This window comes from Castor canadensis, chromosome 4 (assembly GCF_047511655.1).
Source record: "Castor canadensis chromosome 4, mCasCan1.hap1v2, whole genome shotgun sequence".
Classification (NCBI taxonomy): Eukaryota; Metazoa; Chordata; class Mammalia; order Rodentia; family Castoridae; genus Castor; species Castor canadensis.
The window spans coordinates 63,842,491-63,865,140 of NC_133389.1; the positions used below are offsets into that span (position 1 = coordinate 63,842,491).

Sequence of the window (22,650 nt, forward strand, 5' to 3'; positions counted from 1 at the left end):
CATTTGTATACACGTCACAAAAAAACCAAAACATTCTGGCTTTGCCTATTCAAAAGGAGGCTAATTTAAGGAGAGCCTGGGTTTGGCTTAGCATCTTGATGGATGGGGGAATGCATGATTACAGGTAGAAGCTGGGACAACACTGAGTTGTTCTGCTTGTTAGAAAAAGAAGACAATGAGTTTGAGGGGACAAATGGGGAAGACAGGCAGAGGTAGAGTGTGAAGATTCAACTTGGCTGCAAGCGTGCTGGGGAAGATTAATGAGAAATTCAGGACAGAGATGCCAAGGAAAGATTTGGAGAATGGAAATGCTTGTAGAGATTGGTCAGTTCTTGGCTATAAGGTGGAGTATGAAAGTATTTGATCCTATAAGATATCATTAGAAAGTTAATATTGTTTACAGATTTGTTTGTAAATTGATTTCCTTGTGAGATTCGAGCTGGTGCTGAGTTGAGCCCCTGTGTGAACAGGGGGTTAAAAGACAGTTGGGTTCCATGGCTTCTGACCACTGGGATCCATGCTGGTACCATGTATGAAAAGAGTTGCAAAAGAGGTCAAAGCAATGTGGAAGGCACAGAGGGATGGGGTGGTAGGACGCACCAAGAACAGTTAGTCTGATTGGGACAGCATGGGGGATGTAGACTTAGAGGTGGGATTTTAAAGGAGTATGGAGTCTGACCCAAAGATCAGCAGGAGAGGGGCTCTTTAGTTTGAGAGAAAGCAAAAGCCAAGAAGTTGAACAACTCATTGTAAGTTCCAGGCCTTCCCAGTAGAAAAGACTAAGGTCAGGACAGTATTGTAGAAGGCCTCTCAATGTCTTGCTGGGAGTGTAGACATAGCAAGGAAGTGTGGTTGTTTTTTTGTGGTTCGGTTTTTTGTTTTGGGGTGTGTGTGTGTGTGTGTGTGTGTGTGTGTGTGTGTGTGTGTGTGTGTGTGCTTGTTTTGTCTTTGTTTTCAACAAGAGGATGACAGCAACAGTCTGGGAAGCATCTTATGCCAGCTCTCCCAAGGTAGGCCTTCCCATCGGAATGCAGAGTTAAGGAGGGACATGAGGAGGACTACCTTCTTGTCACCCTCGCAAGGAATCACAGCCCAAGTGGTGCAAGTGCTCAGTGAACAGGGCGCCCAGCCCATGCTCTTGCCCAGTCATGTGACCTGGCAGGACTCTGCCTGGAGGGAGGGCTGCCCTTTGTCTAATTTGCACAGAGGCCTGCCTGCTAAGCTGTTTCTTCAAAAAGGCTGAAGCCATAGTAAAACTAGTGAGCATTTATTGAGCACTTGCTGTATGTGCAAACACAAGGTAAGCAAAGTCTTGAAGCCAGGACTATCTGTGAGTCTGCACACATCTCTGCTTTTTGGTGACTCTGAGATAATGCTGTGGGTACAGGGGAAGAAGCTTAGTTTGCCTCTTCAGAGAATTTGCAATCTGTGTCAGCTATAAAACAAACATTCAACATGGCTAAGCAACAAGAAAAGTATACAATCAACTGCCAAATTGTATAGAGCAGACTCTCAGATGAGAAGGAAGATGGACTCTGGGCTTAAAGAGTCTGTGCAGGCTTCAAGGAAGAGGAGGCCTGGGCTTGGGATTGGAGTGTGTTTTGGTTCTAGGTTAGAGAAAATGCTTTGAGCAAAGGGCCAGAGGCAGGAACTCTGGGGGCTTCTGAACATGTGTTTTCAGGCCCCATGGCTTCCCTAATTCCCCTCCCACTCACAGAAGCGCTCTGATGAGTCACCCTTGTTTCTGAGAGACAGGGCACTTTGGGATGTTTAACTGGCTCAACACTTTACATTCCCTGAGATGTCAGTGTTGGCAGCTCACACTCGCCATGTTGCTCTGGGAACATATCATCCAAGCCAGCAGCTGATGCCTGATCATCATTGCCAAGGCAAAGCAAGAGCTGAGTCAGGTACCTGTATCTGGAAATTTTTAAATCCCACTTCTCTGGCAAGCTGAATAACACTTAACCCTTTGAGCACAGCTCAGAACAGGGTTACCAAATACAAGATGGGCTCAGTGACTGCGGACCAGGAGACCTGGATTCAGGCTCTGGGATTATACTTGTTTTTCTAGACTTCCCTTTCTCACACATAGAAAACCAAAGATTATATCAGCTTATCTAAAAGTTCCCCTCCACCTAATATTTCAGATTCCACAATTAATAGGATCTTTCCATTTTATTAAATGACAGGATGGGAAGTACTGCCTTTTAGGATAGCCAAGTCCTAATCTGAACTTTCCTCTTGGCTTTGGTTGTGAAGGCTGGGGTTAAAACGAATTGTGACATTCTGGGATGGGGCAGGATTGCCATAAATGGGATTTGTGGATCCGGGGCTTGGAATGTAGTCAGGTTGCTGTGAGCTTTAGGGTTTTTTAATAGGTAAAATAAGGAGGTTGAAAATGTTCTGTACAACCCTTTTTGGCTCTGATACTCTGTTAAGGGCTGACAACCATTACAACATCAACTGATAAACCTGATAAAAGAAAAGTACAAAAGAGAAACTGTGGTCTTAAGAGTAATAAATGGGCCATTTAAATGGAGCTGAAAGGTCTTGGTTAGTGTCTCCAAGCCTGAGCTTCCTTTTCTGCAAAGTGGAGATAGTAATATCTATGTCATTAGGTGGGGTGATGAATAAATGAAGAAGCATATGTGCAAGTGCTTTGTCAATTTTAAAAGTGCTATGCAAAAATATAAATTATTGCTATTAAAGGTAGTCTGTTCCCCTAATACAGTCTGTTAAAAAAAACAAAACCTCAAATATTATATTACTTGCCCATTTGTCTGCCTGCTAAGAAACAACAACACAATTCAGGTCAGCAACTCTGCCTCTGCGTTCCTAAGGATAGTAGTATTTTAACATGAAAACTTAATAAAGGAGCTGGCTCACTTCAGGACTGATAAATAGGCTAAAAACCTGCACTTGCCTGGAACTCTGTAATGTTACTGAAGTTGTGCACGGTGGATTTCTCAGGGAAAGTGATCCTCAGCATCCTGCTTTGAACAATGCATGTCAGGAGATAGATGATGGAAAAAAGGAAAGGTAGGTGTAAGAAGAGAAAAAGGAAGGGGAAAGCATTTTGCCTTCCTGTTATATTTTGGGCAATGGACTCTCATCTTTCTTCTTTCATGGGCTTGTAAAAAGGCTAATTTTGGCTCACTACATTACTCTGGATCTGTTTTCTGCTCTGCCTGGTGAGGAGATGCTGCTGTGGAATTCTTCATTGTAGTCCCTGGAGGAGAAGCTTTGCTTGGGGAATGCTGGGAAGCACCACAGGGAGGAAAAGGTTCTAATTCCATAAATGACCATGTGCCTCAAAGTCCCGCCCAGTCCACAGAAGTTTCAAGAGTTTCAGTTCATTTTTAGAAATACTGGTCACTTCTTTATCTCTTGTCAACCAATTTGGGGTGATGAAATGTCACAACATGTGAGAAATCATGTAGCCCATAAATGCCTGCACTTCTTTCAGACATTCTGACAGTTTGGCACTGTAACAGTTGTTTCATGCAGGTACAGACTCCAAAGTATGAAAAGCCTCTTTGGAGTCTGAATGAAAAGCCTCAAAGTCTCAGATTTCTTATCTATAAAGTAGGTGTAATAACATTTGTGCATAGGCTTTTGCCAGGGTTAAAAGAAATAACACAGAAATAACTAGCACAGTGTTAGTCACATAGTAGGTCCCTGATAAATGGAATTATCATTGTTCCTGATTTACAGTAAAGTTAATATTTGCTAAAATAGCATTCAGGGCCGTCCATGAAGTGGTCCCAGCCTACTCATCCAGTTACACTTCTGGTCGCCCTCTCCCACTCAGGCTGCTCCCATGGCTGTGAGAACTGTCTTTTCTTTCCCTCTCATGTTCTTTCTATAGTGCTACCTCTTAAATCCACCCAGTCGAAGCTAATTTTTCTCTCTCCTATACTCCCATTGAAATTTGTTTACAATTTATTCTAGTACTTACAATGGCCTGCCTTGTATTTTTTTAAATTTTTATTTTATTCATATGTGCATACAATGTTTGGGTCATTTCTCCCCCCTTCCCCCACCCCCACCCCTATCAGCCACCCCGCTCCCTCCTTCTCCACCCCACCCCTTCGATACCTGGCAGAAACTATTTTGCCCTTATCTCTAATTTTGCTGAAGAGAGAGTATAAGCAATAATAGGAAGGACCAAGGGTTTTTGCTAGTTGAGATAAGGATAGCTATACAGGGAGTTGACTCTCATTGATTTCCTGTGCATGTGTGTTACCTTCTAGGTTAATTCTTCTTGATCTAATCTTTTCTCTAGTTTCTGGTCCCCTTCTCCTATTGGCCTCAGTTGCTTTAAAGTATCTGCTTTAGTTTCTCTGCATTGAGGGCAACAAATGCTATCTAGTTTTTTTAGGTGTCTTACCTATCCTCATACCTCCCTTGTGTGCTCTCACTTTTATCATGTGATCAAAGTCCAATCCCCTTGTTGTATTTGCCCTTGATGTAATGTCTGCATAAGAGGGAGAACATATGATTTTTGGTCTTTTGGACCAGGCTAACCTCACTCAGAATGAGGTTCTCCAATTCCATCCATTTACCAGTGAATGATAACATTTCATTCTTTTTCATGGCTGCATAAAATCCATTGTGTATAGATACCACATTTTCTTGATCCATTCATCAGTAGTGGGGCATCTTGGCTGTTTCCATAACTTGGCTATTGTGAATAGTGCTGCAATAAACATGTGTGTGCAGGTGCCTCTGGAGTAACCTGTGTCACATTATTTTGGGTATATCCCCAAGAGTGGTATTTCTGGATCAAATGGTAGATCAATGTTTAGCTTTTTAAGTCGCCTCCAAATATTTTTCCAGAGAGGCTGTACTAGTTTACATTTCCACCAACAATGTAGGAGGGTTCCTTTTTCCCCGCATCCTCACCAACACCTGTTGGTGGTGGTGTTGCTAATGATGGCTATTCTAACAGGGATGAGGTGGAATCTTAGTATTGTTTTAATTTGCATTTCCTTTATTGCTAGAGATGGTGAGCATTTTTTCATGTGTTTTTTGGCCCTTTGAATTTCTTCTTTTGAGAAAGTTCTGTTTAGTTCACTTGCCCATTTCTTTATTGGTTCATTAATTTTGGGAGAATTTAGGTTTTTAAGTTCCCTATATATTCTGGTTATCAGTCCTTTGTCTGATGTGTAGCTGGCATATATTTAATCCCACTATGTGGGTGTTCTCTTCAGCTTAGAGACCATTTCTTTTGTTGAGAGGAATCTTTTTAGTTTTATGAAGTCCCATTTTTCTATGCTATCTCTTAGTTTCTGTGCTGCTGGGGTTCCATTGAGAAAGTTCTTACCTATACCTACTAATTCCAGAGTATTTCCCACTCTTTCCCGTATTAACTTTAGAGTTTGTGTTCTAATATTAAGATCCTTGATCCATTTTGAGTTAATATTGGTATAGGGTGATATACATGGATCTAGTTTCAGGTTTTTGCAGACTGCTAACCAATTTTCCCAACAGTTTTTGTTGAAGAGACTGCTATTTCTCTATCGTATATTTTTAGCACCTTTGTCAAAGACAAGTTAGTTATAGTTGTGTGACTTCATACCTGGTTCCTTTATTATGTTCCACTGGTCTTCTGGTCTGTTTTGTGTCAGTACCATGCTGTTTTTGTTGTTATTGCTTTGTAATATATTTTGAAGTAAGGTATCATGATACCTCCAGCATTGTTCTTTTGACTGAGTATTGCCTTGGCTATTCGTGGCATCTTGCGTTTCCATATAAATTCAACGTTAGATTTTTCAATCTCTTTAATGAATGTCATTGGAATTTTGATGGGAATTGCATTAAACATGTAGATTACTTTTTGGAGTATATACATTTTTACTATGTTGATTCTACCAATCCATGAGTGTGGGAGTTCTCTCCAGTTTCTATAGTCTTCCTCAATCTCTTTCTTCAGAAGTATATAGTTTTCCTTGTAGAGGTCATTCACATACTTTGTTAGGTTTACACCTAGGTATTTGATTTTTTTTGAGGCTATTGTAAATGGAATTGTTTTCATATAGTCTTTTTCAGTTTGTTCATTATTAGTGTATAGAAATGCTAATGATTTTTCTATGTTGATTTTATATCCTGCTACCTTGCTATAGCTATTAATGGTGTCTAGGAGCTTTTGAGTAGAGTTTTTTGGGTCTTTAAGGTATAGGATTGTATCGTCTGCAAATAAGGATATTTTGACAGTTTCTTTACCTATTTGTATTCCTTATATTCCTTCTTCTTGCCTAATTGCTCTGGCTAGGAATTCTAGAACTATGTTGAATAGGAGTGGAGATAGTGGGCATCCTTGTTTAGTTCCTGATTTTAGAGGGAATGGTTTCAATTTTTCTCCGTTAAGTATAATGCTGGCTGTAGGTTTGTCATATATAGCTTTTATAATATTAAGGCACATTCCTTCTACTCCTAGTTTTCTTAGAGTTTTTATCATGAAATGGTGTTGGATCTTATCAAAGGCTTTCTCTGCATCTATTGAGATGATCAAGTGGTTTTAGTCTTTGCTTCTGTTAATGTGGTTTATTACGTAGACTAATTTTCGGATGTGGAACCACGCTGCATTCCTGGGATGAAGCTTACTTGGTCATGGTGAATGATCTTTTTGATGTGTTGCTGAATTGGTTTGCCAAGTCAGCACAAGTCCATTTTCACTGCTTTAACTTCCTAGTCCCAGAATGGGATTGGTGAGGAGTGTGCCCTCCATTTCCTCCTCATGGCCAAATGGCCTGAAGAAAACGCTCACCACGAGCTCCCATGTGTTCCTTACCTCTTTCTGCTCACTCATGAGACATTCCAGGTGCTCCATTCTTAGGTTCATGAATCCCCATCATAAACCAGTTTGGGGCCCAAATCTATGTTGCTGCATAAATGAATCATGAATAGTGTCCAGTGCTCTTTGTAATTATGGAGACTTTGTGTATACGTAAGTGTGTCACCTGCCACCTCCCGTGTCATGTTTGTTTTACCAGCATTTCTTCACAGTGGATAAATCTCTTCCTTGTTAGTCAGTAGGCAAATCCATGTCCCCATGTTCATGAGAATTAAGTCCTTCCTGATTTTGCCAGCAAGTGATAAATCATGACCAAGAAATCTATAGCCAAATACCAATATCATTTGCCTCCTTTTTGTCCCAGAACCTCAGTTGTCAGCAAAAAGAATGGATAACAACCCTATCTTATTTAAGTCCTTCACTGTCATGCCCTGAATTAGGGGAAGAGCAAGTGAGACTAGATAATAAAGAACTTTGAATAATTGGAAAAGGAGCTGACACCAACTGATAGCCAATTTAGTTCTTGAACTAGAAAAAAAAGTAATTGAAACTAGTGGCTTCTCTAACATGCTTGTATGCAGAGCAGACTAAAGTGGAGGAAGGCAGTTATGAAGGCTAGAGGTCCATGGTGGGGTCCATTGGGAAGCTATTATTCAGAAATTGCAGGTGCTGTCACAATGAAATGGAGAGAAAGGGGGAAAAGCTTAGTGATAATAGGAAATAAAATTGGATGAGTGGATTTCTGATTTGGGCTTAAGATTTTTGGAGGCAGGAGATCAAAGGTAAATGAAACTAGTGTATCAAACTCAATGGATGTGGAAAATGGCATTTCCAAAGTTCCTTAGCTGTGGAGGAAGGGATGAGGAAGGCAAGTTTGGGAGTAGATCTACTTGGGTTTAAAGTCACATCTAGTAAATGGTTAAAGAAATGAATAAACACACGTGATTCCATTAGCAACAGGGTGCCTTTCTAACTAAACTGAAGTCAGCATGCAATTTCACACTCTGATCAGAACAATGTCAGTCAATCAAATAAAATGATTTTTTCTTTCTTCTCTAGTCAAGGGCCAGTTTCTGTTCGCTATTTTTTTTGCCTAGTTAAAAGTGATTCATGCAGGGAGGCCAGTTTCTCCAATTGCATTATAATTTCTTAAATGCATTCAGTCAAATGACTAATTCATCTCTCAAACCTCCAGTGTCCTAATCTAACCCAACCACTCTAACCCTGCAAGTAGATACTGCTGCAAATTCATTGCTGTCTTCCTTATTCATTAATTGCCTGTAGGGGTGAAAGTGAACATTTACACTCTTCCATCTCTTACGGCTGGTGCCAGAGCACATCTTTATTTTTAATCTCTAAATTCATACCATCTCATTTTAAGCCCCTTCTCTATTGTCTGAGGACAAACAGGGTAAAAGGGAATCTTGACATATTTACCTGTGTCTGATAAAGGAAGACAATCAACATCCATTGAGCCCTGTGTGCCAGACACTGTGCTAGAAAAATCTATATTTATTATCTTTAATCCAACTATGTAAGATGTTAGATATTACTATCCTCACATTCCAGATGAAGAAACTTGGATTCAAGAGATTAGGTAAGAATAAGAAGCCTACTCAAGACTCCAAATCTAGAGACGCCATGGATGACATGCTGACGTGTGTTGTTGGATCCCAAGGTTGTGCTGTTTCTGGTTCCTAACAGATACCAAATTCCGGGTATAGGATACTCTTGACACATTTGTCTCCACATCATAAACCAAATCTACAAAGGAGAAATGCCTTTTATATCTCAGGTTCCAGGATGAAGACCTTTGGACATACCACCCACCCCCAAACCCAGACACATGTTTGAGTAAACTGTGTTCATTAGCTTGGAAGATTTGGGGGAAATGAAACTATGCATTCCTAATTTGTTTAACAGAGGCATTCATTGGCTATTTTTTTAATTGAAATCGAAAATGCAAGAAATTATCTCATAGCATCAAGAACCTCTTTTTAAATTAGGTCTAATTTAGTAGTCGAAGTTTTGACTTTAACAGTTCCTGCCTCCACTGCAAGCATTTAAGACACAGTTAGCAGGCATGAGTCTTTTCTCAAGTCAGCCCAGCACTGGTGGAAGCTCCATGGTGTCCTCAAATAGGCTGTCAGTTCATCAAGGGCTGACAGCAATTCTAATTTATCCCTCCACCCCCTGGCTTCAAGGAGAATAGTGTGCACATGCCTGGAGCTTAGTAAATGTACAAGCATAATTGCCTTTTAAATGTTAGTATTTTAGTCAAACTTTATAGGAAAGAATAAGATAAATAGAAGATAGAATAGAATTTCAAGTATGAAATTTTATGATGCACAAAATTCATGTAGGAGATCTATAGTGCAGGAAATCCACTTATTTGACTTTGATACATGTTCATCCATGGTTCATAATACATGCTCAGAAAGTATTATGAGTACAAAAAGATATCAGACCCATTGTTCATACTGTGACCACACACACACACACACACACACACACGCACACATGTTCACATGCAGTGCTCATATGGATGTCTGCCTTCAAGTGAATGCCCTACAAGCTCAGTATCTAACCAACGTGGGTAACCTGTGAGAAAATTGATCTGTGTTGTGCCAGGAAAATTAGAAAGAAATAGACCAAGAAGGTGGAAATAAAGAATTTCCTTCAAATCTGTAAAATAATAATAATAATATAAATAATACATTGATAGTTTCACTGCTTTATCTTTTCCTTTTTTTTTGTTGTGCTAGGCACATTGTGCATTTAGGAAAGTTCTTACAATGTATCAAATATATCAGACTTGAGTTCACCCCCTCCACCACTCTCCTTTACACTCCCCTCCCCCCAGTCCTAGAAGAGGACCTGTATTAAATCAATACAGGTAATGAAACTGTGACTTCTAACTTCCATGCATTTTCTGCAGGTTGTCATTGTATCTGACACAATTATTCCATCGCTCCCTTTTGTATAGCACCACGAGTAACAGTGCATGTAATTTTTGAAGGATTTTTAAATGCCGTTTACTTCTACATTTTGAGGGGGGGTGGGTCAGGTGGTTACTGGGTTTGAATTCAGAGTCTTGTGCTTTCTAGGCAAGAATTCTACCACTTGAGCAATTCCTTCAGCCCTTTTTGCTTTTAGGTTATTTTTCAGATATGGCCTCTTGCTTTTGGGCCCAGGCAGCTTCAGACCATGATCCTCCTACTTATGCTACCATCTAACGGGATTACAGGCTGTGTGCCACCATGCCCAGCTTGGTTGTTGAGATGTGGTCACCTAACTTTTTGCCTTAGCTGGCTTCAAACTGCAATCCTCCCAATCTGCCTCCCAAGTAGCTGGGACTACAGACATAAGCCAAGGCACCTGGCTTATACATCTACTAATTCTAATAGTCACACACACACACTCTATACAAGGGATTCAATTCTTATTTTACATGAGGAATTTAGGACTTAGATTAAGATCTTCAAATTTTCCCACAGTCACACACTAATTACTACCAGAGCTAAAGGGAGCATTCTGATCCATGAATAAATTTTTTTTCTATTTCCATTTATTCAGGCTTCCTTTATGTCCTTCTATAAATTTTTATAGGTTTATCCAAAAAGGTCTAGATTTATTCCAAGGTACATTCTACATTTCCTTAAAAATTTGAAGTAGATCTTTTTCAATTATGCTGTATTTCCTAATTAACTATTTTTAGTGCAAAGGATGGTCAACTTCATTTTCCAATATTGGTTTATATCAGTGACTTTGCTGATAAGTTTTAATAATTTATATATTTAATTGTTGGCTTTTTCTTGGTTTACTGTCATAGTCACTTAAAAATATGTCAGTTTTATCTTTTCTATTTCAGTTTCTGTACCTTTTTTTTTCTGTTATGGAGTTTGAACTGAAGGCCTACATCTTGAGCCACTCCACTAGCCCTTTCTGTGTTAGGCATTTTCCAGATAGGGTTTTGCAAAGTATTTGCCCAGGCTGGCATTGAACCACGATGCTCCTGAAACCTGCCTCCTGAGTAGCCAGGATTGTAAGTGTGAGGCACCGGCACCTGGCTTCCTTTCTTCTTACTCAGTTGCATTGGCTGGGATCTGTAGTAGACTGTTGAGTAAGTAGAGGTCATAACTCACATCCTTTTCTTTCCCTTGATCTGAATAGTAATGCTTTTAGTATTTTCTCATTTAAATATGACATTCTTTGTAGGGTTTCGGTGCACTGCCAGTATGAAATAAAGATGTTCCATTTACCTTCTAATGTATTTAGAGGTTTTTGTTTGTTTTTTGTTTCCACCACACTTGAGTATTGGATTTCTCTAAATATATTGACACAGTCATGTAGATTTCTATTTTATTCTGCTAACATAGTGTATTGCTAAGTTTGGTAATGTTGACTCATCCCTGCTTCCCTGGAATAAAAATCTATGCATTATTCTTTTAACACTGTACCGGATTTTACTATTCTATGTGGGGTTTTGCTTAATTTGGTAGGTGAGGATGGTCTTTGATTTTTTTTTAATTTATGCTTTCTTTCTTTAGTTTTTGTAATCAAGAAATCTGGCCACATCAAATAAGTGTAAGTTAACATATTTTCTCACTCTGATCGGCTTATATAAGGAGAGCATTACATGTACCTGGTGGTTGTTAGAACTTGCTGTGATATCTGGGCTGGGGGTGTGGGACAGGTAGATCTTTGAATATGGGTGCAATCTTGTCCTTTAATTGGACTAGTCAGATATTTCTACTTCTTGAGTCATTTTGGATAGTTTATAATTTCTCAAAATTCTTCCATTTCATCTAGGCTTTTTCAATGTAGTGCTGTAAAGTTGAATATAATTGAAAATCTAGTATTCATAGCTATGTGTCTTGTTTGTTCCTAATGTTGCTACAAGTTCCTCCGCCTCCTCTTCCTCTTCCTCCACTCCCTCTCATTCTCTGCCAAAGAATTGTCTATTTTCCTGGCTGTTTTCTTTTTTCTTGTTTTTTCACCTTTCAAATCATCTTTATTTTAGTTTCAAGGACATCAATTACTTAGTTAATTTTCATTTGTTCCCATTTGAAGTCTCAGAGCTTATCATGGCAAACAAACACTGCCTTCATCATCAAATGGATTTTTTCAACAACATCAATAACAAAAAGAGCTCTTGGCTCTATTTACTATTTTGTTTATGATTGCTAGTTCATTAATTTCTGGCTTTATTACTGACTTTTTGGCTTTATTAGTTAGCTGGATATTTTGTTTTTGTTTTTGTTTTTAACCATTATTTCCTATCTTCTTTAATTGGAAATCTGATTATTTTTGTTTGGTATCTATCATGTTTTCTAAGAAATTCATTTATGGCTACAAGTGTCCTTTAAGCATTGCTGTAAACAAGTAGCACATGTATCAAGTCAATATGGAACACTTTCAAGTTTTAATTTGCTTTTTAAACAAAAAGTGACTTAGAATGTTGGGCTTTTCCATCTCCATCACTGCAAATCATGTTTCCTGGGACCCAGATCCTGGGATGGAGAGTGCAGGAGTGTTGTAAATTTATTAAGGAATGCTCTTAAGGTCACCACATGTGAAAGGGAAGGGACAGAAGAAGGGCTTCACCAAGGGAGAAGTTGGACTGGCATCCCAGAACTCCTATGAACTTCTTCTCATTTGGAGGGAAGAGGCCAAACCTTTGTTCCCCACAACTTTCCATCAGGAGGTAATTCGATGTGGGTTGGGCTGCCCAGGAAGGAGCATGACCTTGGACAAGACCGCTTTTTTTTCAGCTAAGGCAATTCCTAGAAAGGGCTGGCTGCTGAGAATTGACTGCCAGCAGCACTCCAAAGCCACTGGAGGAGTAAATCCTTCTTTCCAAAGGGGAATCTGGTTGGAGTGGTTTACCACCTACTCTGAATATTTATAAGTTTAATATTTGACTAACTTTCAGTTGTTGACTTTTAATCTATAGAAGGCATTTAGCATAAATTTGAATAATTCTTTAAACATTGTTTTAGTGATTTCAGAATATTTTTCTTAGATGTACATAACAAAGTGTATTGAACTAACCCATACTGCGGGCCCTTAAAGTTGTTTGGATTTTTTGCTAATATAAATAGTGCTGCCACAAATGTGCTTGGAGTTGAAATATTGCAGAACTAGCCATAATAGCTTCAGAAGTAGTGTTATTATTGCCCATATTTCTTAAGCTTATAGAAGTAAGTTTTGTGCAAATGCATGTATCTGTTGCTATATTGTGTGCCATTTTGGCTAATTTACTTCCATACCAGCAGAATTGGGGTTTGTGTTTCCTTGCTTTTGTGCCAACAAGGATATTATCTAATTTTTAATTGTTAACAATTTGATAGGTGGCAATAGTATCTTACTCTTGTCTCTACCCAGTGAAGCCAATGAAGGTTAGTTTAAATGAATATATAAACAAATATTATTACCCAGCCTGAGATGTTGGAGGAAAGTGGAATTACTTTAGAAGAAATCTTAAATGTTATGTACTCCACTCTCCACAATTATCAAATGAGGGACTTGAAGTCTAGAGAGTGAAAGTGACAGCTCAAAGTCACCTAACTACTGAATATTAGAACCAGGATTACACCTAAGGGCTCCAGGCCACCTACAACACCCTCACTGCTCTGCTTTGGAAATAAGTTTGTTCTCCCTTCCCCATTTCTAAACCCCCTCTTTTTTTTTTTTTAGCGGCACTGGGATTTGAATTCAGGCCTCACACTAGCTAGGCAGGCGCTCTTTCCACTTGAGCCACTCCACCAGCCCTCCAAACCCCCTCAAGCTGTGGTTTCTGAAAGGGGATTTGTGAGCCACCTGGAAAAAGTTTTCAAGTTAATTCTTTTCTCAAATGACAGTATTTTAAATTATATGTATATATTTGTATTTTCTTGATGGCCAAGTACTACGATGTAACTCACGGCCCTAGTTATCTGTGTCACATGGCATAACGATGAAAAACAGCCTCTAGAGTTGGACCACATGGGCCTGAATCCTACAGAACCTTGCACAAATGACTTCACCATGTGCTTCAATTGCCTTGTCTTTAAAATGAGCATAACACTTGTATCTCGCAAAGGGTAGGTAAATATAGTCAACCAGATACAGCAATTTTTGTAAATTGTTTAGGATAGTATAGCATGCAATAAAGGTTAACCATCCTTTTTTTTCAAAGTGGTTCTAGAAACTTTTGGGGTACCCAAAGGGGGCCATCCAGGGATACACTGTCTGAGATAAGAGTGAAGTGTTAGCACCCCTGGATCTGTTGTTCAGGTGCTGAATCATTATAGCACGGTTATCTGTTACAATGTTGTTGATTTTTTGGTGTGGATTGAGCAAAAGGCTCCCTACTATCCAAAACATTCCATTAACTAAATCTTAGGCTTCTGGAATAAGCCAGAAAATCCATCCTCTGAAAGTTTACAACCAACTTATGGTATTACTAACCTTTCCAGGCCTGACAACCATTGCAGAAGCTGGAGATATGTGAACTATACATTCAGGCAGACTTGAGTTTGAAGGATGTCTTAATTGCCATCATTCTCTGGTCTCTGGTCCTACGTTCAGTAGTGTAATAATACTTACCTGGAAAGAGTATTTTGAGTATTATGTTACTGTAGAGCTGATAGACTCAATAAGTGGTTGCTGGCATTTTTATTATTATGAGAAGCAGGAAGAGGAAGAAGAAAGGGAAAGGAGATTAGAGAACAGGAAATCAGGGGTGGCAGAGGGGAGAGGGTTGGGAATACAAAAGATTTGTGAAATGGAGAATTGTGTTGGACCAAATGACCACAGTTCCTCCTGATCCACAGAGTTCAGTGTGGTTTCACATACTGTTCCAAACTTGAATGATATCACTCTAGTGTGGTTTTGTTGTGGTTATTGCTAAAACACACACACACACACACACACACACACACACACATGCAAACAAAACACTACACAGTACTAATACCATACTACCTGTATTTTTTACAATGTCCTCTTTGACGTGCCCAAGCCTCACACTCAACTTTAGGATGAGGACTTGAGTTAGCTCTTCCTTGACAGTACCATTTCTGATTTGGGGATGAGCAGTTGGCATTAATGGACCTGTCATTTTCTTGCCTTCTTTGGGTTTTATGGTTTCTGTTTCTTGTCCATTCACTTTTTGATAAGAAATTGCTCTTGTCTATTCTGTGCCCTCCCTAGATGACATATTTGGCACAAAATGTAACAGGAGAAGAGTGAAAAACAGATGTGGATTGGAAAGAAAGGACAATTCTGCAAGGAATGTAAGTCATAGCATGAGAATTGTAGGAGTGTGGCAGAATGACAGGTTTCTGGCAGTCTGAGAGCCCTGGCTTCCCCATAATATTTTCCTGCCTCAGGAAAGGGAGCTTGACATGAGAGATTGAGACTCAGTCTGCCAGAGGGCCCCTGAAGGTGAAAGAATCACTCCAGGTATTACAAGTTTCTCTTCTTACCTTGTCCCTTACCTTAATGGAAAGCAGTGGTTACAACACACCTAGCAGGTTGCTGGGTCACTCTGAATTTCTCTAGGTTTGGGGTGAATTCCAAGAATGATCTTTGCTGATACGTTCCCAGGAGGTGCTGTTGCTGCTGGTGCAGGAACCACATATTAGGAACCACTGATGCAAAGTTTTACTTGCTATGACTCATAATAACCTTGTAAAGCATGCATTAATATTATCATTATGCCCATTTAGAGATGAAGAACAACTTGTTTCATATCACACAGCATACCGTTGTGTAGGAGAAAGCCAATATTTGAATTCCGATCTCTCTAACTCCAAGGCCAGACTTGCACTTGGTACTTTGGGCAGAAGTCTCCCTGACACTAAAGAGTCTAGGAAAGAAATTTTAGGCCTCACGCATGATCCTTCCCCATCAACCGCTCAGCTGGAGTCTGGAATCAGAGTTTCCTGTTGCTATGTACAGCCCTTCCCTAACATTTCCACTATAGCAGCCCTAGGGGCAAAGCTGAGAGAACATACTTCAAGGTTTCACAAACAGATAGAACAAAAGCAAAGTTTCACTGACATCTCCCAAACTTCAAACACATTTTCTATTCTATTCCATTCTGTACTCATGTTTAATATGGTTTCCCTCCTTCAACTAAGCGTGGCCTTCCAGGACCATGCTGTGGTTTGGCTTCTGGCTTCTGGTTTACTTTCCCATTTGAGGATGAGGGTGTAGAATCTCCAAGCCTGGCTTACTGATGACATCAGCACCTTTCACAGGGCCAAGCACTTAGGTACTTGACACTCATCCAAAGATGCTGTGGTAAAGCAAACACCATGTGCCTTGGAACTAAATAAATGTGGCTTCAAATACCAGTCTGTCACTTACTAGTGGGAGCACTTGAGAAAAATCACTGAACCTGTTTCTTCAGCTATAAATCAGGCATAAAAATACCTTCCTCACAGGGTTGTTGGCTATTCCAGATGGAGTGAGTAAGGCAGCACATATGTTCTAGTCTATAAATGGAAGTTGCTATTATTATTGCTTGCTGTCACAATCATTTGCTGAACAGGTGAACAAACAAGTAAATGAATGACCCATGGTCAAGCTATGATGCCCCTGAGCTACACTGACTCCCCAGTGCAACACTCTGTGTAGCAGAGGCAACACCTGGGGTAGAACCCTCAACTTCCTCCAAGAGCTCAAAAATCTCTCCCAGGCACCAGCCATCCCTGACCCTACCCCCTGCACATGGGTACCTTAGTTCACCCTGACATGTTCATGTCTCCCCCAGAGTAGAGAATCTCACATTCACTTTGAGGTCACAAATCAGGTACAAGGTGCTCTTCAAATGAAAGTCCACTCTGAATTCTTATGGGTAACATGTAATTCCAAGACTTTTATTTTTATGCCTAAGGACTCTATGGTGGTAATGTACTAAATGAGTTATTAGGTATTACTCATATTTGCTATTCATAAACATAAATTAACTCATTATTGAGTTCCTGGAGGGCTCTAATTCAGTTATCCGTGAAGTCTGGCTGCCTCTAAAGACCAGGCATCTTACTACCCCCTCTCTGGATCGGATGGTTAGAATCCTGTGACCTGGCAGAAGGCCATGTTGTTACTGTTGCAGTGTCAGTCTCGTTTTGAGTTGATTGTGGTTTTCAGCTACTGCTTTACTTGCTTTTTAATTGGAAATTATAGTTCATTTGACTTCACCATTATCATATTAGCCTGTGGAGGTTATTTGGTTAACCCTACAGCATGCAGTGATTGATATTTGCATCAGAGGTATTTTTAGCCTACAATTTTCCAATTACTAGATTTTAAGACATGAACAAGTTGCATTACAAGCATGAATCATACAGATCTTGTTGTTAAACAGATACCTATGTAATCTGCACCCAAAAGTGCTTAAATAGTTGTTTTGGTTTCCTATGACTACATATCTAATGACTCCAAAACCTACCAGCTCAACAAGTACTTTATTATTCTGCAAGACTATGTGCACTGGAAAGGCAGACCGGCTCAGCAGGAGAAATGGGTCATCTTCACTGCACGTGATGTTCACTTAAGCTAGAAAAATCCAAGGTGGCTTCTTGTCTTACATGGTCAACACTGTTGTAGGATGGCTTCCACCAATGCGTGCTAGCTGGAATGCTTTGACAGGTCTTGTATCTGGGTTTAGGTCTCACTGTTAACTGGGGTGCTGAGTTCTCCTCCATAGGGTATTAAGTTTTTATGCCCCCACTGGCCTTGTGGTCTCTCCATGTAGGTACTGTGTGATCTCTCCAGCAAGTGGCTGAACTTCTTACTAGGCAGTGTGGTGCTCCCAAGTACACAAAATGGAAGCAGCCAAACCTTCTCAAAGCTTTTGCCTGACAGGAACAATGCTGTGGTTAAAGTAAATCACAGGCACAGCCCAGACTCAAAAGGAAGGGACTAGAAAGACCCTAAAATATCATCAAGTATGATTTATGGGACCACCAATACACAAGAATGTGACAATTTATTGATAAAGTCAAGCAACTTATCAAGTTAAGCATAATAAATAATAAAGCACAATAATAAAGTATTGTGATTGTGTCTATTTTGTAGCTTATAAACTTATAACTGATAAGTTTAGGTCATTATTTTAATATAAAAATGTGATGTTAATCCACATTTTTGTTATAAAGCCAGCAACTCATAAAATGGTGTTATTAATAATTTTATTCCAACTCATGTCTTTCATTTCTCTCCAATTCTTTCTTATCACCCTGTTCTTTCTCTACAGAAAATAAAGTTGACAATCAATATCCAGTGTACTCTGAGGGTTCAAGAAATGAATCCTATGATGCTAGGTATGGTGTCTCTTGCCTGTAATCACAGCTACTCAGGAGGTGGAATTCAGGAGGATTGTGGTTTGAGGCCAACCTGGGAAAAAAGTTTGTGGGATCTCACCTTGACCAATAAAACCTGGGCATAATGGTACACTTGGGTCATCCCAGCTTTATAGGAGGCATAAGTAGGAAGACTGTGGTCCAGGCCAGCCCAGGCATAAATGTGAGACCCTATCTGAAAAACAGAGCAAAAAGAACTGGGGCCATGGCTCAAGTGGTAGAGCACCTGCCTAGTAAGCTCAAGGCCCTGAGTTCAATCCTCAGTATGACCAAAAAAAGAAAGAGAGAAAGAAAGAGGAAATGAATCCTCAGAGACCCTGTTACAGTTAGAGCTGTGAAGGGAACAGAGACTATTTCTGCCCTGGAGAAATTCAGAGTCCGGTAAGGAAGAGAGCTGTCAAGTCGATGCAGCATGGTAAGTGCCCTGTGGAGAAAAGCCCCGAGTGCGCCTGGAGAGCAAAGAATATATTCCTGCTCAGACTGGGTGAATTAAGGGAAATTCTTAGAGTAGGTGATATTTGAACTGAAATCTAAGGGCAATGTAGGAGTTATAGGGTTGAAGAAGGAGCATGAGGAATAAAAGCCAAAGAAGGGACAGTTGTCAATATGTGACTTGTCCCAAGTCTGAGAAGAGAAAGGGCCCTTATCTTTCTAGCTTCTAGTCATTTTTCCCTTATAAAAATGGATTCATTATGGCTTTGTTATAAATCTTTAGATGCATGGAAATAAGCTCCCCCAATCTGATGTCATATTCATGAACTAGTGTTTTTAGGAGAGTGAAGTGGAGATGAAGAGGTGTTTGTTCCTGGATAATTGGGAATGGTTGATTCATTCGAATGAATAGAGAGACCTGGGTACAATTCAGTACTCATTGAATTTGCTGTCTCCTCCTGACCTGTGATTTCCATGCTGACATCTGTACAGAACAAATAGAGTTTGATCCAGTGTGTGAAATTGCAGAGCTAGAAAATGTGTTTGAAACCATTATTCCCACCCCCTCATTTTATAGACAGGGAAACTGAGGCCCAGGGAACTGAAGGAATTGCTCCGGTGGCACAATTTCAATGACATAAAACTCCACTCCATCCAAGTCAGACAATATCCAATCTGAATTTTATTTAGAAAACCCTATTAAATTTTGTTCTGTCAGGAAAGATGCTTGGGGTGGTAATAAGAAGGTTGTTTACACTGAAAAGAACCTCTGAGAGGAGAGTGATTGGACTGGTGTTGCAAGGGGAATGGTGACTCGTGAGCTGGAGCAATCTCTTGCGTGTTAGCTGTCATTGCTACAAAGGGCAGAAAGCAGAGGTGGGCCATCATGTGCCATCCATCAGGAGACTTAAATGGTAATTCGGACCCCTAATTTTTCCTGATGGAAATAAAGAATGGTGCAGCATCTTCCACTGTAAAGCTAAGCTCTCAGCTACGATAGAACAGCAATGATAATAATGTGAGTATTTGTTGAGTTATTACAGCAGGCACACCATCACCTCATTGCCCATCCTCAGCAGGGGCATTGGCTCTTTAGGAAGCTTCCAGACTTCTGTGTCTGCTTCATCTCTGTAATTCCCTGTGTGCATGTCTGTACCACTCCTTGTACCAGCTTGTGTGTTAATTAGGCATTTGGGTGTTTGTCTCCCATATGGGACCAACAGCTACTACAATACAGAAGCATATAGAGTTTTCTGGAATACCACTGGGAAAGCAGGGAAATTTGCTCAAAAATTTCCAAGAAGCTACAGAACAGAAGTAATTTTTTTATCTGGAACCAGTCAGATGAGTGGGAAGGGAATAGTGAAGGCATTCCAAGTAGACTAAAGGCATAGCATAATGCTCAGGCCACTAACATATGCTTACGAAGACATGCTATGTGCCAGGCACTTTCCTAGTCTAGAAATAGAAGTTCTGTTTGACTGGAAGGTGGAATATATGGGGCAGTAGGTAATAGGGTGAGAATGAGGAGGTGGGCTGTCACTATGGGTAAACATCCTTCTGGAACTGGCTACGAAGCTGACCCTTTATCCTGAAAGCCAAGAGAGGAGTTTGAAGGGCTTTAAGCGAGGAAGAATTGGAGCCACATTGGTTCTAAATGAGGAAGATCTCTATGAATATATATGGAGTGATTCATAGAATAGATTGTTAAGTGAGGAAACAATGTACAAACAATATATAATGTGCTATTTTTGTGTAAGAAAGAAAGGAAAATAAGATATCCTTTATGGGCTCAGTTGTGCAAGAATAAGCCACAGAAGTTGTGCAAGAATAAGAATAACATTCAGTGACAGGTGGGAGTAAGATGGAAAGAGACAGATAGAAATAGAGCAAAATGGATGGGGGAACATGTTCTCAGAGTACACCTTTTGAGGAGAACATGGTGGCTAAAAAACAAAAGAACAATAAAGAAATCATGAACTCTGTTTTTCAAGAGGTATGGACAAGCAGTTCTGAAAGTACTTTGTATGTGTTTTAAGACTGAGCAAATAAGTATATTGAAGGTCATGGAAACAGACTTATTGAAGAAAAGACTTTAAAAATAAGAAACCAGGGGAAAACTAAAATGGACACTGAAGTATTGGACTAGAGTTGGCAGTATAAGTGTAAACTCAGAGTGACAGCAGCCAGACACTGGCGTGAGACATGTGTGCATATATACATATATTTCCTAGCTCCGTCCCTGATAGAACCTGGAAGCAATGACAAACCCCCGTAGCAATGAGCACACGTAGTGTCCAAACCTTGCTTTCACATATCGTTTTCCCCTAAAGGGAAGTAGGGCTCCATGAAGGAAAAGCTGACTTCACAACTAGGGCTGAGGAGGTCAGGATGGACCTGAAACATTTTGTAGTGCCAGAACATACAGGGTTGCTTAGAATGCAGGGAATATGCTTCAAAGCCAAGGGATCCCTTGGAATGAGCTTCTGTTATTCAAATCTGGGAACAACTTAAACATTCAAACAAATAAAGGTAACAACTCATTAAATAAATAAGTGTCCATGAATATAATTAGATACATATTATATATTAATGTAATATACATTTGGATTATATGGGTTATTTACTATTTCTATTTATGTTGGGATATACAGCAGTATAGTACTCACAGTACATATACCAACATAAATAAATTTATATATATGATGATATATGCATGCTGATGCAAACAAAGAAGGGAACCCCTTGCAGTAGACTTCTAACCTAGTAAATATACAAGGAATGATGGAATTAGACAGTCATTAGCATAGTAAAATCAGGCAAGAGTTATGGGGGAAGGCAAAACTAGAGGATAAAAGTCTGCTGAGTAATTATAAGATTAAACAGTCTGGAGCAGGATAGGATCAACATCAGTAAGCTGTTGCACACTAGAGACCTTCCTCCCAACTGCAGTCAGCTGACTGCTTAAACTGGGTGCTAAGGGTTGACTCTGCAGTAGGGCAAGAGCAGTAATTGTTATTGTGTATTCTCCGTGTGACAGGCATTATGCTGGGGGTGGAACTGGGTTTTTTGCTTTTTATATCCTAAGACCAACTCAGTGAGCTTTTTCACTAATATTCTCAATTTTAAAGGTTAAAAAAAACAAAATTCAAGAAATGAGAAATTTGTCCAGAGTCAAATACCTAATAAGGGCCCAGACTCAAATTCCCTGCCTTCTGGTTTTTAATTCAGCATTGTTCTATCATGCAGTGTGTCTCTGGATCCTCTTAAAACTCTGCTTCTGAAAGTGTACTGAATAATTAAGCCATAGAAGCATTCTTTTTTTTTCTTTTTTGAGACAGAATCTCCCCATGTAGCCAAATTGTCCTTGAATTCACAATCCTCCTGCCTCAGCCTCCCAAGTGCTGGGATTATAGATGTGTGTCACCACACCCAGCTCATAGTGCTATTCTTAAACAAAAGCACTTGGTGACTCCTTTTTTTTTTAATTGTTGTGCGGGGTGGGTGGTGACTCCTTTTTTCTCCTCACCATATTTACTAAACATGTTCCTCACTTGTAAAATAGAGACAGCTATACAGTTATGAGTCACTTAATGGCAGGGACACATTCTGATAGCTGTTAGGCTCATTGTGCTAACATCATGGAGTATACTTACATAAGCCTAGATGGCATAGGTCAATCACTCCATGTAGCCTCTTAATGCAATCAAGAGACATGATAAACAGGATGTGTGAGGCTTCTGCTGGCATAGCATAGCCTGTTTTACAGTAAACTTTATGTTTACAAGTGAAGGAGCACACTTCAAAATAATGATAAAAACTGTAGTATAGTAAATACATAAACAGTGACATAGTGGCTTCTTGTCATTACCAAGTATTATGTACTATACATCATTGTATGTTATGCTTTCATACAACTAGCAGTACAGTAGGTTTGTTTACACCAGCATCACTACAAACACGTAAGCAATGTGTGGAGTTATGACGTTATGAAGGCTAGAACATCACTAAGCCATAGGAATCTTCTAACCCCACTATAATCTTATAAGACCGCTGTTGCATATG

The 22,650-nt window shown here is 39.7% G+C and overlaps 1 long non-coding RNA gene across 7 annotated transcripts in view; it reads right to left on the reverse strand.

Moving 5' to 3' along the window:
• LOC141422525 (uncharacterized) overlaps positions 1-22,650 on the reverse strand; it is a 148,240-nt gene that overhangs the window by 104,712 nt on the left and 20,878 nt on the right. For 6 of the 7 annotated variants that reach the window (XR_012447142.1, XR_012447145.1, XR_012447144.1 and 3 more), the window contains exon 2: positions 15,283-15,406. This is a non-coding gene — a long non-coding RNA (uncharacterized lncRNA). The remainder of the gene's footprint in view (positions 1-15,282; positions 15,407-22,650) is intronic. The other variant, XR_012447143.1, reaches the window with a different exon arrangement.